The following is a 15,975-nucleotide window of genomic DNA, read 5'->3' on the forward strand; positions in this document are numbered from 1 at the left end:
GTTCTAAGTGGTTTACAAGTGCTTACCAATTTACCATTCTGTACTATTTCTTATGCCCATTTTATGAGAAGAAACGCAAGACAACAGAGAGGTTAGGGAACTTGTCCAAAGTCACAGAGCTAGTAAGTGGTGGCGCCAGGACTTGAAGCTGCAAAGTCTGGTTCCAGGGATCACACACTTAATCACTGTGCTGTTCACTCCTGCGTGGTTACCTCTGCCTCCAAAACAAGGCTCAGATTGTTAGTGCTATCTGGAATGTTGTTTTTCCTCTTCTTCACACTTCTAAATTCTAGCTCATCTTTTAGGACTGACTTACAACCTAGTTCCCACAAGAAGCCTTCCTGAACATTCAGCACCGTGCTCCAATAACACAGTGGTTCAGAGCATGGCATTTGGAGTTAAACTGTATAAGCCTAGTTCAATGCCCAGCCGTGCCATTTACTAGCTTTATCACCTTGAATAAGTTACATAACTTCCATGAGCTAAGTTTTCTTACCTGTAAAATGGAGATAAATGCTGCCTCTACTTCACAGGGCTGTTCAGAGGATTCATTGAATTACCGTATCCAAAATACTTAGAATAGTGCTTGACTTATGCTGCATGCTCTTTATACGTTTTATTATGATTATTGCTATTATTATTATTAGCGTTATTTCAGATTCTCCTCTCCTAATGCTGTTGTGTCACGGTTCTACTTTCCTTGTCTGATCTTTATTTCCTGCAAGATTGCAGGATTATCTACTCCTCTTAAAGACTGGTTGTGCGTGTATATATATATATATATATATATATATATTCTCTGGCACTTAGACTGGTATACGGCAGATAGTAGACACTCATTTAATAGCAATAATTAATTAATGAGCTGGAGGTACCTAGTATTATATCCCCAGCCACAAGGATTCAAAAATCTCTTTCTCTCCCACTGAATTGCATATAAATATAAGTCATAGGTCTTCATTGATTTTGGAATGGTGCGTCTCAGGGGAAACTGAATGTCATAGTTTAAAGAAAACCAACTCCTAAATAAATTAACAGGCACATTCATCAACTGGGGTGGTTCAGTGAAAATAGAGCACAAACTTCGCAGGATTTAAATATCCATAGTCCGTAGAGAAGCATCAGCCTCCAAGAATATGGGGCTCCTGATGTCATCATCTTAACCTTTGCTCTCTAGTCTTGTCTTCAGAGGCAGCCACTTATTTACAATGGAGATTCTGCAGATAGACCACGCCAGGTAACTGAGAAACAATTTGAAGACCAATGTCTTATGATCACTCGAGGGACACAACAAATAACCACTTACAGAACCTTCTCTATTATTTGACTATTTAGGTCCTCAGGTTCATTGACTGCAGAATATATTTAAGGAATCATTCTGAAGTCAGTAAGTCTCCATGACTTACAAGGAGTCTGGAAGCTATTGAAAGGCGCTAGGTGTGGGGTGGACTAGGTCTCTGAAAGGCAGATGTCTGCTGCTCCCACTGAAAATAGGGACAAAAGTTTAACTCAGCACAAGGAGATGAACTCAATTTAAAGGGGCAGGGTCTCCTGCAGCCTTCTTGTGCGCAACTTCTCATCATTTAGTATTGTTTTGGGATGTTAGCCTTTGGGAAGGAGGTAGGGGAAGAGTTATGGACGACAGAACCTATTTTTCTTAGAAAGGACAGGACCACAGTATGTTCATAAACATGCTGTGGTTCCCCAGGGTACTCTTTCCAGAGTGCTGGCATCCTCTCCCATCCCCGTGGTTCTCAGTAGGGCTCCCAAGAGCCATGATAAGGAAGATGAAGCATCGGGAAACAGATGTGATGCCAATGCTTCAATCCCACTACCCTCCATTCCTTACTTCTCAAAATATTTCCTACCTACTTTCACATAGAACCTTGTATAGCTTGAGATTTTTTTCTTCCTGTTCAGGGACAGGTTTGGGATGGGTTGGTACATCATCTCATACTTTCCTGGTTGCCCTGAATAAACTGTATGTTGAATGGCATCCCACAGATTGCTTAGCTTTTCTTTGTCCTTCTGGCTTGGGCTGTGTGGAGGAAAGGAGAAGACTGGATAGGCTCGGGGAAAGGGAAGTAGCTAGCGCTTTTGTAGAAAAGCAGTCACCACCCTGGGGTGGTTGTACTGGGGTTGCTGTGTGTGTAACTTGTGAGTGGTTTCCCCAATCCTTCTAAAACTGCATTCTCCATAACTCTTCTAAGGCATGCTTAGTATTGTGAACGATTGTTAAGAACATCCTTTTTCTTGTTACACCTCAGCACCTTCTCCATAACATTACACCTTCCTTCACACATTTTATTTCATTCAGTATTTCACGCACAGTATAAATCACCTCTAATCATCTCTCCATTTGTTTCCCTCGTCTCCATGTCAACCACCAGAACTCTGGTCCAGTTCTCATCATTTCAGTCTCAGATGATAGGGGTTCAGTTGGACATTCTGCCTCTCTGCTCCTAGGACGCCAGTTATTCCATGCTCCCTGACAGGTTCATCTTCTTAAGTCACTGCCTTGCTTAAGAAAATTCAAGGGTCCCCCATTGTCTACTAAAAGTTAAGCTTAGCCTAGCCCTCTAGAATCTGGCTCTAATCTTTCTTTTCTGGGAGTCCCTGATATATACTTTACATAATTTTTATCATTCCCAAATTTACCCCACACTGGTGGCTCTGCATTACTATATAACATGCTCTCTTCCTGGAATGCCCAACACCCTCTTCCTTGCCCCATCTGTCAAGCCACTTTATTCATTTGGCAAAGAAGGAGTGCCCCCTCCTCCTCCAAGGTCTGCTCTCGTCAAGAACCTGGCTTGTTTTAACCACTTCACATCTATTATCTACTGTCTTATTTTCAGAGATATGAGTGCCTTCTGCCTACATTACTGGACCATTAGCTTGAGGCCTTATGAGGTATAACATCAGCTCTGTCACCCCCGACCCAGATTCTTTCCCTCTCACATCAGTATTTCCTTGGGGCCAGGACTATAATGTGTTCCATAAATATTTTAAAAATACATGATCTAAATTCCACCTTTGGGAACTAGATGATGGGGGTACAATCCTTTGCAAAAGAAAAATAATGTGCATTTTGTTGTCAGTATTATTGTGGGAGACACACCTTAAGGTACCAACTCATGTTGGAATCTTCCTTTACCTGTGGTGACCCTGAGTGGAAGGAAGGCCCACCCCTGAGTGTCAGGAGGACAAATCACCTTGCTCTCCCTCACCTTCTTTGAAGACACTGTTTCCTCCACTTGGAATTCTCTTCTTTTCCTTTTTCCTTGATATACTGTTTCCCAGCCTTCAACATTAATAGCAAGTATTATCACCCTAGTGACTCTTTACCAGACCTCATCTCTCCATTGCCACTCTATGTTGTTTAAAACAAAAATGTAAATGTGAAGGTTAACACAATTGCCCAGTGCATATGTGACCTGTTTTGGGAATTTAAATCTTTCCCCATCTGTGGACCTGTGGCTTGCCTTGAACTGGCCCTCCACGCTGCTCTCTCATTGTCAGGGAGAGGTGCAAGCTCTGAGCATCTCTCTCTCTCTTCCTCCACAGAATGTGCTCGCATTCTGGCTTTCTCCACTCCCATGTGTGAGAACCACATTGCCAAGGCAAAAATGTGTGCTTATTCTCTGGTCACCCAGGAAAATGTATAGCCTTAAGACATTTCAGCCACTGCCTTGTGTCCCCCACACCTGACACGTGAGTGTGGAGCCTTTACTCCTCTGAGTGGATCATCTTTGTTACTCCTCCCACCCCGCTACAATATACTCTATCAGTTCTTCAAGGGCAAGGGTGCTGTGCTTTATTTCCCTGTTCTCTCATTGCTGATCCTGGCACCCAGCCCTGAAGTGGGCCTCAGAATCTGTTCATTTCTTGAATGAATGAACTGAATGCACACCAGCCAGATACTTTCCTAACCATCTTTCTTCATCTCAATTTGTGTGCTCAATCTCAGCTGCATGGCTGTGTATGTATTCCTGATTAAGGAGCACTAAGTAGGTCAAGTGATGGAAAACAATGAACACGTCCAAAAACTGTATTTTGATTTAAGCTTCTCATTCTTTATGTAGTAAGGTTCTCTATCCTTCTGTAAAACTTTCAGGTGTTTGTGGGGAAGCATGGAGGCCTTGTGATGGTTATATCCCAGAAACTCTTCCTAAATCTAGGTCTCAGGTTGCTTTCTTCCGTGAAGCAGGATCTATCAACTCAGACTACCTTTGCCTTCTTTTTACTGTCCTTATCCTCTTATATCCCTTGGAATTCTCCAATGTCAGAGTCTGTTTGACTCTTACTGATTAACACTACAGGCAAAATGAGGAAACAGATAATAAATATGGGGACATTATAAAAGCTTAAAAACTCCAGCTTAAAAAGCTTAAAAATACCATTCTTTGCCTTTTTGCTGTGGTAACTGGCTGAGGGAGGTAGCATAGCCCAATGGCTGCTTTGAATCGCACCTCAGCTGCCTGGAGGAGGGCCTTGGGTAGCCGGCGTGACTTCTGTGCTCTCAGTTTTACCATCTGTAAAGAGGGGACACTAAATCCACTTCTCAGGGTGGTTTGTAAGCATCCCATTGGATGACTGATACATGTTTGCCCTTAGTCCAGAGCCTGCGACATCATTACCGCTCAGATCATTGTAATTAACATCACTGCTGCCGCTCTCGCTGGAGTTATTGGCACACGTGGTAGGCACTGGAGCTGGTATAACTTTTTCACTGCAGGCGTGGCACGCCCTGAAATTCTGCTCCTTCCTCAGCCCCATTTTTGAAGGGGAGCTTTATTTGCCTTCTCAGCAAGACTTAATGAGCTGAGTCCAGAAAACTCAAGCCAAGGAGAAGGGAGGCGAAGGGAAAAACCAGTCTAATGCAAGGATAAATACAAGTTGGTTTTCTTGAGAAGGCCTCTAGAAGGATCTCAGATACTCAAAATGAACCACAGGTGAACAGCCATACAATTTCTTTATTTGACTGAAAATTCTTTGGGCAGGACAAAAATTGCTAAGGTTCGATGTTCTTATCAACCTGAGTGCTTGGCTTCTCTACTCTAGGCACCTGACTCCTGACTCCTGACACCCTCCTTAATGGCAGAACAAGAGCCCAGACTTCCCCAGATATCAAAGATGAAACGATAAACTCTTTTTGAATGAATAAATAAACGAGTGAGTGAGTGAATGAATGAATGCATACATGAATATAAGAAAGACAAGGCCCCTATGGCAGCCAGAGCTGCCTAGATACAGTAATCCCAAAGCCACACCTCTAGCATTTCCTAGGAAGGACAATATATATGTAAATAGAGCCATCACGTTGAGAATGTCAGGCCTCAGAGGGTTCATCTGGCGCTTACAAAGGCCACTTCACATTTCTCCATGAAATTCCAAAACTTGATAGCTTTCTTAGTGATGGTGAGGAATAAAAACTTCAAAAATCATGCAATTTGAAAAGTAAACTGTTTACGGTTCAGAGTAAAAATTCTGAACTTAACTACTTGGCAGCTATCAAAATGTAACCCGATGACACAACAGTGATTTAAAATGTAAATAGACCTTTGGGCGTGCAGCTAAGGGAGCAGACATCCCTACCCAAGCCTAGTTCTGTAGAAACTTAGCCCTTGCAGGGACAGGATGGGACCCATGCACTCAACTGGTCACTGCCTGGACTGGGGCTTAAACTACTTAAGCTTGCAGATGGTGACTCCACCTCCAGCCCCTCACTCCCAGGGGTATAAAGGAAGCACTACAAATGCATGCCCTAAGATACATTTTCACGAAGGAAGTATGCGCTAAATGAAATCTATGTTAATAAGCATATCAGATGTTCTTTAAAAAGTAATATGTGATCTCCAGGAGTAAGAGGTCGTGTGTGAACTGCACTGTGCTGTGTGCCCACTGTGTGTCCTCGTTGTGAGTATTAACTGAATCTAGACCTTGAAATGTGCATATGAGTGCGTATGAACACACGTATACTCTCAAGCTCTGTGCCTTAAAAGCATATTTAATTCAATAAACCTTGCCTATTACTGTTTAATTTCGTAGGATGGAGACAACTAGGCAAGACTCCTTGGTATGCAGTGGTCAAAACGATTCTCACAGCCCTAGACCCTCCTTAGACCCTCCTTAGCTGTGGGCATCTGGTGCCCCAGGGCCTGGCAGTATGAACTGGGGTTGGTGCCAGGGCCTGTGGAGCCACTGCTGTTCACAGTTTCCCTGATAGGAGCTGGCAGACAGTGCCTGGGGTGGGGTAGGACTAGATGACCTCTAAATTCCCTTCTAATCTTAAGACACTGCCACAGCCTTAGAAGCCATGACACTAGTATTCTACAATATTAAACTCTCACCCATAGCTATAATTCTGAAGCCTCCTTGTGGGTCTCTTCTACTTTTTTCAGAAGACCAGTCCAAAATGGGTAGTATACAGATAGAAATGTGATCCATCAGTTTTGTTCTTTTTTTTTTTTTCTAATTCACCCAGTATTAATATAATTATGTGAAAGCACATGATCAAATATAAAACTCTTCATACACAAAAAGTCATACACATTTCATAACTTCAGCCAAAACACTCAGAAGCTCCAGGCAGGAGTAAGCCAAGCTTAATTTTTAGAGGAATATCAAAGCCAATAAAGCAAACCAAGGAAGCTGCCTATGGATATAAAATTTGGGGCACAATTGGGTTCAATTCAATTCAATTCAAGAAATTGAAATATTGAGTATCTACTAAGTGTTGGCCCTCTGCTGGCTTTCTATTCCATACGAAAGGGGCTTGTTTGTTTTTAGGTGTTGATACTACACAGATGGTTTTCATAGAGATGGTGAGAGGTAGAGCAGAGCAAGAGCACAAATAAGCAGTTTTTCATGTAATAATCACAATTATAAAAATGACTAAAAAGTTACCATTTACGGAGGGCTGATCATATGCCAGGGCTTATGCCACACCAAGCATTATATATGTGTATGAACGTTTGTATATATAATTCCCAATCTTCACAATCAACAAAGGTAGTTATTCTTACCTCCTATTTTACGTATGAGAAAACCAAGTCATACAGAGGTTAAATTACTCGACCAAGGTCACCCAGCTATTAAGTGCTAAGCCAGATTTTGAAAACATAATGGTCTGACTTCAAAGCCAGCAGGCTCTACATTACATCTACATTAGTCTACATTTTACCAGCTTCCATAATGGCCGTTAATACTTGGCAGAAGGGATGAGGGAGGGGCCCAGCCTGGCTTGTGGCTCTTGGTGAGAGTGGCTCACCCTGTGCTCAGCCCCTCATGCCACACCTACCCCCACCACCTAAGCTAGGCATCTCTCCTTGTTATTTCTCTAAACAGGCCAGATGTATGATCCAGACAAGAAGTGTAGAGACAGCTTTTGAACCTGGCTTTGAGCTATGTTCAATACTCCAAGTGGTTAATTTAGGTCAGGTATTTTCCAGCCACCTTCACAGTCTTTCTTTCTTCTATTTAAGTCGATTTGACTACAAGTGCAACCTCCCTGATCTCGAGTCTATCAGAAGCTCTGAGTGTGGCCCATCTACCCTGCAGCTTGGTTCCTGGTCAGAGGGCAAAGCTTGCCTGGAAGTGAGACTTTGAAATGACACTTGGCTTGGTTCCCTGAAGTAAGTCACATGCTCTCAGCCCTCTAGTCCTTCTCCTACTGTTGCAGCCACCCAAGGGGAAGCTCATATGAAAACAGCAGGTTACTCCCCATCAGCAAAGATACATCTTTGCTCGGCTCGTCTGGCAGCCACAAGCAAGCTGTGTTTTATTCGTGAACATCCTTCTTGTTTCAGCAGATAATGGACTCTAGTTAGGAGACAACATAGTAAACACAGCATAAACAATGGGATGTGCATCTGGAATGAGTCTGCATATAAATAAGAGTGCTGGGAGCCAGGGAGGTAATAAGTCAGGAATGCAACGGAGAAAGGTTATTAAAAGAGGAGCTTGTAAAAATCTGCAACAAGGCTGAAAGCTTGGAGCATTTCTTGATTACAGAAGGACCAAAGGCAGCAGCCTGTCTCATCTGTGCTCTCACTAGCTGAGTTCCCGGACATCTCGCTTAAAATCCTGCTATTACTCACGTTGTTCAATTGTAAAGTTGAGCTTTTATACACTTAAAAAAAAAGCTCTAGGGCTATTGTGAAGATGTGTGCATGAAGCTTTATGAAAAAAGCTGATATGGCTGTACAAATGGAAGGTTATATGATTCTTAATTTTGGATAGTGGCTGAAATTACTCTTTTATACATCTAAGCCTTCTTGTTGGTTGAATATCAAGCAAAGTTATCTTTTCTCACAGAAATCTCTCAGGGATTTATCAGGCATAAAAGGAATCAAAAGTATTTTCCACTGTGTTATAGTCAAAACAGGAAGATCCTTTTTATTAGTCAGCATATGGTCAGCTATGCAGCAGTAACAAATAAATCCTGCAACCCCATTGGCTTAATAACAATAACAGAAAAGAGGATGTTCATATCTTTCTGAGGCAACACCTAGTGTGTCTTGGACATGTCTCCTGGGTCTCTATTCACACAGTGAATTCTAAGTCCTGGGCTGCTTCCACAACTTCTTGCATTGCCACAGAAGGGGAAAAAAGGAGTGGATCCCATGATGAAAGGCTTTCAATAGGCCACAAAAAGTTTTATCACTTCCACTCTTTTCCATTATTCAGAATCCAGTTCCTGGCCCCGACCCAACTGCAAGGGAGGCTGTGACATGTGGAGGAACCCATGGATGTCTTGGTGGCCCTGTGTCTATCTCACCTTTCTTAAAGTTAGCATTGGCTAATGAATACACAGGGGAGTTTTGTAGTCATGGAAGAGACTAGACTACTTTGCTGTTGCTACAATGACCTGTAAGCCTGTGGCCAGGATTAGGAACTTGCATATTTGCGGGGGCAGAATGAGATTCCCAAAAGGATTTACTCACCAGCTGCAGACCTGCTGTGTGGGTTCATTGTGATTCTAATTCTGAAAAGCGGTGTGTCTGCTCCCTGATTTATTCTGGGTAACACGTAAGTAATTTAACCATATGTCCAGGCTAACTGCTGCCATACTATCTTAATAGCTATGATATCGTTGGGATAGTATTACCTTTTAGCCTTCTAATGCTGAGGCTAATAGCTTTGGTCAGGCATTTTGCTATTGATTAGAACATGTTATTAAAATCCTTGAATCATTGTGTGAAAAGAAAACCTTGTTAAATGCAATCATATATATCTTACAACCTAGCATCTGGCATTTTCATAGTTTGAATTCATCATAAATTGCTGACATTAGTTACTACCTTCAACCTCTCTCAATTTTAAAGTGATTCACGGTAACTTTTAGAGTTACAGAAGATATCTCAGCATTGAGATTATTGAGATTTAAATTAATTAAATAAGGAGGCCATGAGACTGATATTGCTCTACACCATGGCAGCATATGTAAGCAAACCAAAATCTAAGCCTGTAAATGCCTCAAAATTGAACCCTAAGGGCAACCAATCACAAACAGCCAAGTAGACTTTAAGCCATAGCCAGTCAATGGTTTTTCCTTACTCTGCTTCTGCCTTTACTCCATAAAAATCTGTCCTGTAGGTGGAGTACTCATAAACACTTCTGGTTTGGCACTACTCAATTGAAATCGATTTTTGCTCAAAAAAACTTAAACATTTTAATATGCCGCAGTTTAGCCTTTAACAGATTCCAATGTTATATTTTATGACTTTGAGGCCTACTTTTGAACAGAATGGGCAGCTATAGGAAGCAATTGTTACCTTAAAATAAAACTCTGCATTTTAGTTAATTTTAAATACCTTTTCCAGATGGACAGCCAACTGTTTTCATCAGTGTTTGGAACTTCCCAGCAGTTAAACGCTGGTGTATAAAAGTTACGTTTTATTTTCAACAATGCAGTCTGTTCTTAGACCGAGTCCATTCTCTCTATTTGTGAGCTTGATGATTTGAATTCACCAATCCTAAACTCCATCTGTTTGTTGCCTGAAAGCAGTTGAACAGATTTCAATAAATTTAGAAACTGTAAATAAATAGTTGAATAAGCCTGAATGATGGGTACGATTTAAACATTGAGGATGGTCAGCCATTACATTTATAAGACTTTGAGATGTCTCATCATTCACAAGGTCAGATAAGAATTTCCTACTTCCTCACAGTCCAAATGGTGACATCATTTCCTTTCACACTATGCAGAATAAAGTAAATTCAGCCTAAATTTAAACTGCCATATCTATCCCCTCTGGTTTCCCTAGGCTTCTGAAATTAGTCATCTCTACGTTCCTTTTGCATTTCCATTAATTTTCCTATAGAAGAAACAAACAACAAAGAGAAAAATGGTAACAGAACATGTAAAACATTTGTGTATTATCTTATTCCTAAAGAATTTGAATATATTCTAACAGCAGAACTTACGGTGCTTTAAAGGCTATTGAAACCCCAGCAATTCTGGGGAACACATGCTGATATAAAATAAAAAGGAATATATGACAAAAACCTGACGTAACAAGAGCTACCTTTTTTTCCTAACCATTATTTACTGCAAATATATTATATTTCAAGCCTTGCTAAGCAGTTTCCATATGGTATTCTATTAATATTTGCAAAGAATTCATGAATTATCTTTTCTGTTCTCATTTAACAGATGAGAAGAGCAAGTCTGGAAAAGGTTAAGTACTTGCCAAAATCACAAGGCTGGTAAATAGAGAAGCTGGGATTCAAACACAAGTCTCTCTCTTCTCATCTTTTGATTTCTTCTGTTTGTTTTTTATTGAAGGGGTTGGGCGGTGCCAGTGAAAGAAGATGCATCTTTCTTCAAGTTCTTTGTTGCTTCCAGAAAGTCTGTGTTGATTAGGTAAAAGAAGATGTTCAAACTTTTGTTTCATCGATGTCTTTGATATTCCTATTTCAGATGATTCTTTTAAATGGACGGCTAGGGCACACATGCTAACTTCATTCTTATACACACAACACTCAGAGATAGATACGGGCATCTGAACATGATTAGAATCCTTTTTTCTCTGTATTTCTACCATGAAATAGGAATTAAAAATACATTTCAGGTCCTGTTTGTTTTCATATAGCTAAACTTCCTGTACCTTTCACTGATTACCTTTTTAAAACTTAAATAAACTTTATTGAGATGTAATTGACATACATTTAAGTGAACCCATTATAAGTGTACAATTCAATGAGTTTGGGTAAATATGTACATACGTGTAACCACAAGCACAGTAAAGATATAAATTTCCATCATTCCAGAAAGTAGGAAGGCCTACTTGTTTATAGTCCATCCTATGATCACATATTTGGCTTGTGACGATTGATCTTCTTTATGTGACTACAGAGGAGGTCTGCATATTATAGAAGTTCATATAATGGAATCATACAGTACATACTTTGTACTCCTTTTTTCTTCTCAGAATAATGTTTTTGAGACACAACCTTTTAAAAACTGAAGTACAGTTGATTTACAATATTATATTAGTTTCAGGTATACAGCGTAGTGATTAAATATTTTTGCATATTATACTCCATTATAAGTTATTGTAAGATGATGGCTATAATTCCCTGTGCTGTACAATATACCCTTGTTGCTTATCTATTTTATACATAGTAGTTTGTATCTTTTAATTCAATAACCCTAATTTCTTCTTCCCCTCCTCCCTCTCCCCTTTGGTAACCATAAGTTTGTTGTCTGTATCTGTGAGTCTGCTTCTGTTTTGCATACATTCATTTGTATTATTTTCTAGATTCCACATATAAGTAATAGCAGTACTTGTCTTTCTCTGACTTATTTCATTAAGCATAATATTCTCTAGGTCTATCCACGTTGCTGCAACTGGCAGCATTTCATTCTTTTTATGGTTGAGTAACATTCCATTCTCTCTCTCTCTCTCTCTCTCTCTCTCTATATATATATATATATATATATCTCATTCCATTCTCTCTATATATATATCTCACATCTTTATCCATTCATCAAGACACTCCCCTTTTGATGCATGTGTCAGTCCTTGGTTCTTTTGATAGGAGGGTGGTATTTATTGTATAAACACAATTTGTTCATCTATTCATGTGTTGATGGCTATTGAGGTGGATTTTGGTTTGGGACTATTATGAATAAACCTATGATGAACACTTTGAATATATATTTTTTTGTTAATATATGCTTTTGTTTCTCTTGGGTAAATATCTCAGAGTAGGATGACTGGTTAATATGATAAAGGTATGTCTAACTTATAGGAAACGAATCAACTGTTTGCCAAAGTGGCATATTCTTACCAGCAACTCTCATACACTCCTATATGGAGCTCCATTTGCTCACTAATCTGACCAACTTTTGGTACTGCCAGTGTTTTAAAATTTTGGCCATCCCAGGTGTGCAGTAGTTTTTATTTGCATTTCCTGCTGACTAATGATTTGAAGTACATTTTCAGGTGCTTATATTACTTTTTTTCTGATGTTTCCCTTTAAATATTTTGTCCATTTGGAAAATTGGATTGTGTCTTCATATTGTTGAGTTATAAGAGTATGGTATATATTCTCAATACAAATCATTTTTCAGATATATGTATTGCAAATATATTATTGTAGACTATCATTTTATTAGTATCTTTTGAAGAACAAATTTTTAAAATTTTGATGTTCAATTTATCAATGTGTCCTTTTATGACTTGTGTTTTTTCTATTCTATCTAGAAATATTAGCCTATCTGAAAGTCAAGATTTTTTCCATGCTTTCTCCTAAAGTTCTAAAGTTTTAAGTTCTCATATTTAAGCCTATAATCATTTTAAGTTAATTTTTGTGTATGGTATGAGGTAATGGACAGGCTTTATTTCCATATAAATAATCAGTTTTAGAGCAGTTTTTCTTGAAAAAACTATCTTTTCCCATTGAATTACTTGGGTTCCCGAAAATCAATCACCATATGTGCATGGGTCTATTTTCAGACCCTGAATACTTTCCCATTGATCTATTTGTTTATCCTTATGTCTTACTTTGACTTTATAGAAGATCTTGAAACTAAGTTATATGATTCCTCCATTTTTTCTTCTCTTCCAAACTGTTTTAGCTATTCTGTAATGTTTGCATTTCCAAATACATTTTTGAATCAAATCACTTTCTTAAAAAAATCCTGCTGAGAATTTGTTTGGGATTGAGTTGAACCTATAGATCAATTTGGGGGAGAATAAACAACTTGAGTCTTTCAATCCATGAACATGTAATTTCCACCCATTTATTTTAGTCCTCTTTAATTTTTCTCAGCAAAGTTTTACAGTTTTAAAGGAACAAAAGTTAAACATATTTTGTTAGATTTATTCCCCAGTATTTACTTTTTGATGCTATCCTAAATGGTATTTTTAAAATTCAATTTTCAATTGTTTTAGTATACAATTTATTTTTGTATCTTGTTTCCTGAAACTCTACTCAACTTATTATTAGTTCTCAAAGTTTTTCTCTAGATTTTTTTAGAATTTTCTCTATATATGATTATGATACCTATGAATAAAAACACCTTTATTCTTTCTTTCCCTATCTGTATGCCTTTTTTTCTTTTTCTAGCCTTATTGAGCTAGCTTGGAACTCTAGTACAAAGCTGAATAGTAGTGGTGAGAGCAAACCTCCTTACCTTGTTTTTGTCTTTCACGGGAAATAGTTTAGTTTTTACCATTGAATATTATCTTAGCTATAGGTTTTTCATAGATAACTCCACCACATTAAAAGATGAGAATAGGTGTTAAAATTTGTTAAATAATTTTGCTACATCTATTGATAGAATCACATGGTATTTCTCCCTATTTTCTTAATATGATAAACTATATTGATTGATTTTAGAATGCTATACAAATCTGCCAATGCTCGAATAAGCCCCATCTTATCATGATGTATATTTTTATGTATTGCTATATTTGATATGATAATATTTTGTTAAGGAATTTTGCATCTATATTCATGAAGGTCTTCAGTTTTCTTATGATATCTTTGTCTAGTTTTGGTATCAGTGGTACCAAAGTGGTATCAGTTTTGGTATCAGTTTTGGTTTCAGTGTGCCAAAGCGGGTGCTGGACTCAGAGGAATAAAATAAGTTGAAAATGTTCTTACATCTTCTGTTTAGAACAGGTCTTGGCATAGAAATACTATTTATTTCTTAAATGTTTGATAGACTTCACCAGTAAGGACACCTCTACTTTTTTATTAGAAGTTTTTAAATGAAAATTCCAATTGTTTTAATAGACCTATTGCTATTCAGATTTTCCATTTCTTCTTGTGCTGTTGGTAATTTGTGTTTCTCCAAAAATATTTCCATTTTATTTAAGTTGTCTAATGTATAGCCATATGACAGTTCTTAGTATTCTCTTATTATTTTAAAAATATCTATAAAATACCTCGAGTTCTGGTGGAATATAGTCTAAGTTTATTTCTCACTCAAGAGTTGCTAGAGGTCATATTAACCCTCAAGGGCTCCCAAGCATATATTGAGTCAGTGATCTAGGCTGTTAGATCTTGTGTTTCTGCAATCTCCATGCATGGTTTCCATATCCACTGCTAAATGAAGACAGAGCTAGAATGTCTTGCAGGGTTTTTCCGTGTCTCACTTTGTAAGTGAAGCATGCCATTTTCCTTCACAGCTTTTGGCCAGAAATAGTTGCTTGGCTCTATCCAGGTGCAAGAGATCTAGGTGAGATAGTCTTCATTGTGCCCAGTAAGGAGAGAACTCGATATTGATGGCCACTAATTATGTCTACCTCCATGTGTATCTGTCACCATATTTTGCTTCTCTCCAATACTGAACAGGGTGCTTCTGACCATATCATATGTCTGTAATCCCTCCAACTGTTCAAAGGGCTTTCATATCCATTATATTAATATGTTTCTTAACCAATCTGTGAGTTATGCAGAGCAGGTTGTTTTAACCATCTTACCTTGGGTAGGTATGGTGAGGCCAAACACAGATCAAGAGAAAGAAAACAGAAACATACAGTTTTGCTCTACCCACAGTTCTCTGGAGAGAACGCAGCATGCCACTCGGGGAAGCATTGGGGTGGGTAATGAAGCAAAGGGAGGTGCACTGTGGGCAAGCACCTTTATTGGGGTTTCTGCAGGAAAGAAAGAGCAAGGCAGGGCCAGCGGATTTAGGATTGGCTAATTTGAATAATTTTAGTAGGCTTTGGGCCATAAGGGCTGTCAGGAATTGTCTGTTACCTGGCCCTGGGATGATTAGAGACCTGAAGTATGAGAGTTTGATAAGGGAGGTAGTTGGAAGTGTGGACTTATTTGGTTGCTTAAGAAGGGGAACTGATGGGCTTCCCTGGTGGCGCAGTGGTTGAGAGTCTGCCTGCCGATGCAGGGGACGCAGGTTCGTACCCTGGTCCGGGAAGATCCCGCATGCCGTGGAGCGGCTGGGCCCGTGAGCCATGGCCGCTGGGCCTGCGCGTCCGGAGGCTGTGCCCCGCGATGGGAGAGGCCACAAAAGTGAGAGGCCCACGTACCGCAAAAAAAAAAAAAAAAAAAAAAAAGAAGGGGAACTGACTGACGTCTAGTCAGCTCCTCAAAACCGGGTCAAGATAGTGCTTAAAAGCTGATTTTCAGGGCTTCCCTGGTGGCGCAGTGGTTGAGAGTCCGCCTGCTGATGTCGGGGACGCGGGTTCTGTGCCCTGGTCCGGGAGGATCCCACATGCCGCAGAGCGGCTGGGCCCGTGAGCCATGGCCACTCAGCCTGCGCATCCGGAGCCTGTGCTCCGCGGCGGGAGAGGCCGCGACGCGTACCGGAAAAAAACAAAAAAAATTTACAGAGGTATTATTTATTGTCCCCATTTTACATTTAGAGAACTGAGTCACATTAGGGTTAGATCATTTACGCAAGCTCATCTAATTATTACCTAGAAGGCCCTAGGGTTAGAACACAAAAATCTGATTCACTGATGGATGTGCTTCCAGTTCAGTACCTTACACATA

The 15,975-nt window shown here is 39.5% G+C and overlaps 1 long non-coding RNA gene across 2 annotated transcripts in view; it reads left to right on the forward strand.

Moving 5' to 3' along the window:
- The window catches only part of LOC113624001 (uncharacterized), an 80,818-nt gene that overhangs the window by 56,556 nt on the left and 8,287 nt on the right, over positions 1 to 15,975 (forward strand). For both annotated transcript variants that reach the window (XR_003434161.1, XR_003434162.1), the window contains exons 4-5: positions 7,488 to 7,637; positions 10,793 to 10,870. This is a non-coding gene — a long non-coding RNA (uncharacterized LOC113624001). The remainder of the gene's footprint in view (positions 1 to 7,487; positions 7,638 to 10,792; positions 10,871 to 15,975) is intronic.

This window comes from Aethalodelphis obliquidens, unplaced genomic scaffold (genome assembly GCF_003676395.1).
Source record: "Aethalodelphis obliquidens isolate GAN/ISIS:26980383/991018 unplaced genomic scaffold, ASM367639v1 scaffold12, whole genome shotgun sequence".
In the NCBI taxonomy this organism is placed as follows: Eukaryota; Metazoa; Chordata; class Mammalia; order Artiodactyla; family Delphinidae; genus Aethalodelphis; species Aethalodelphis obliquidens.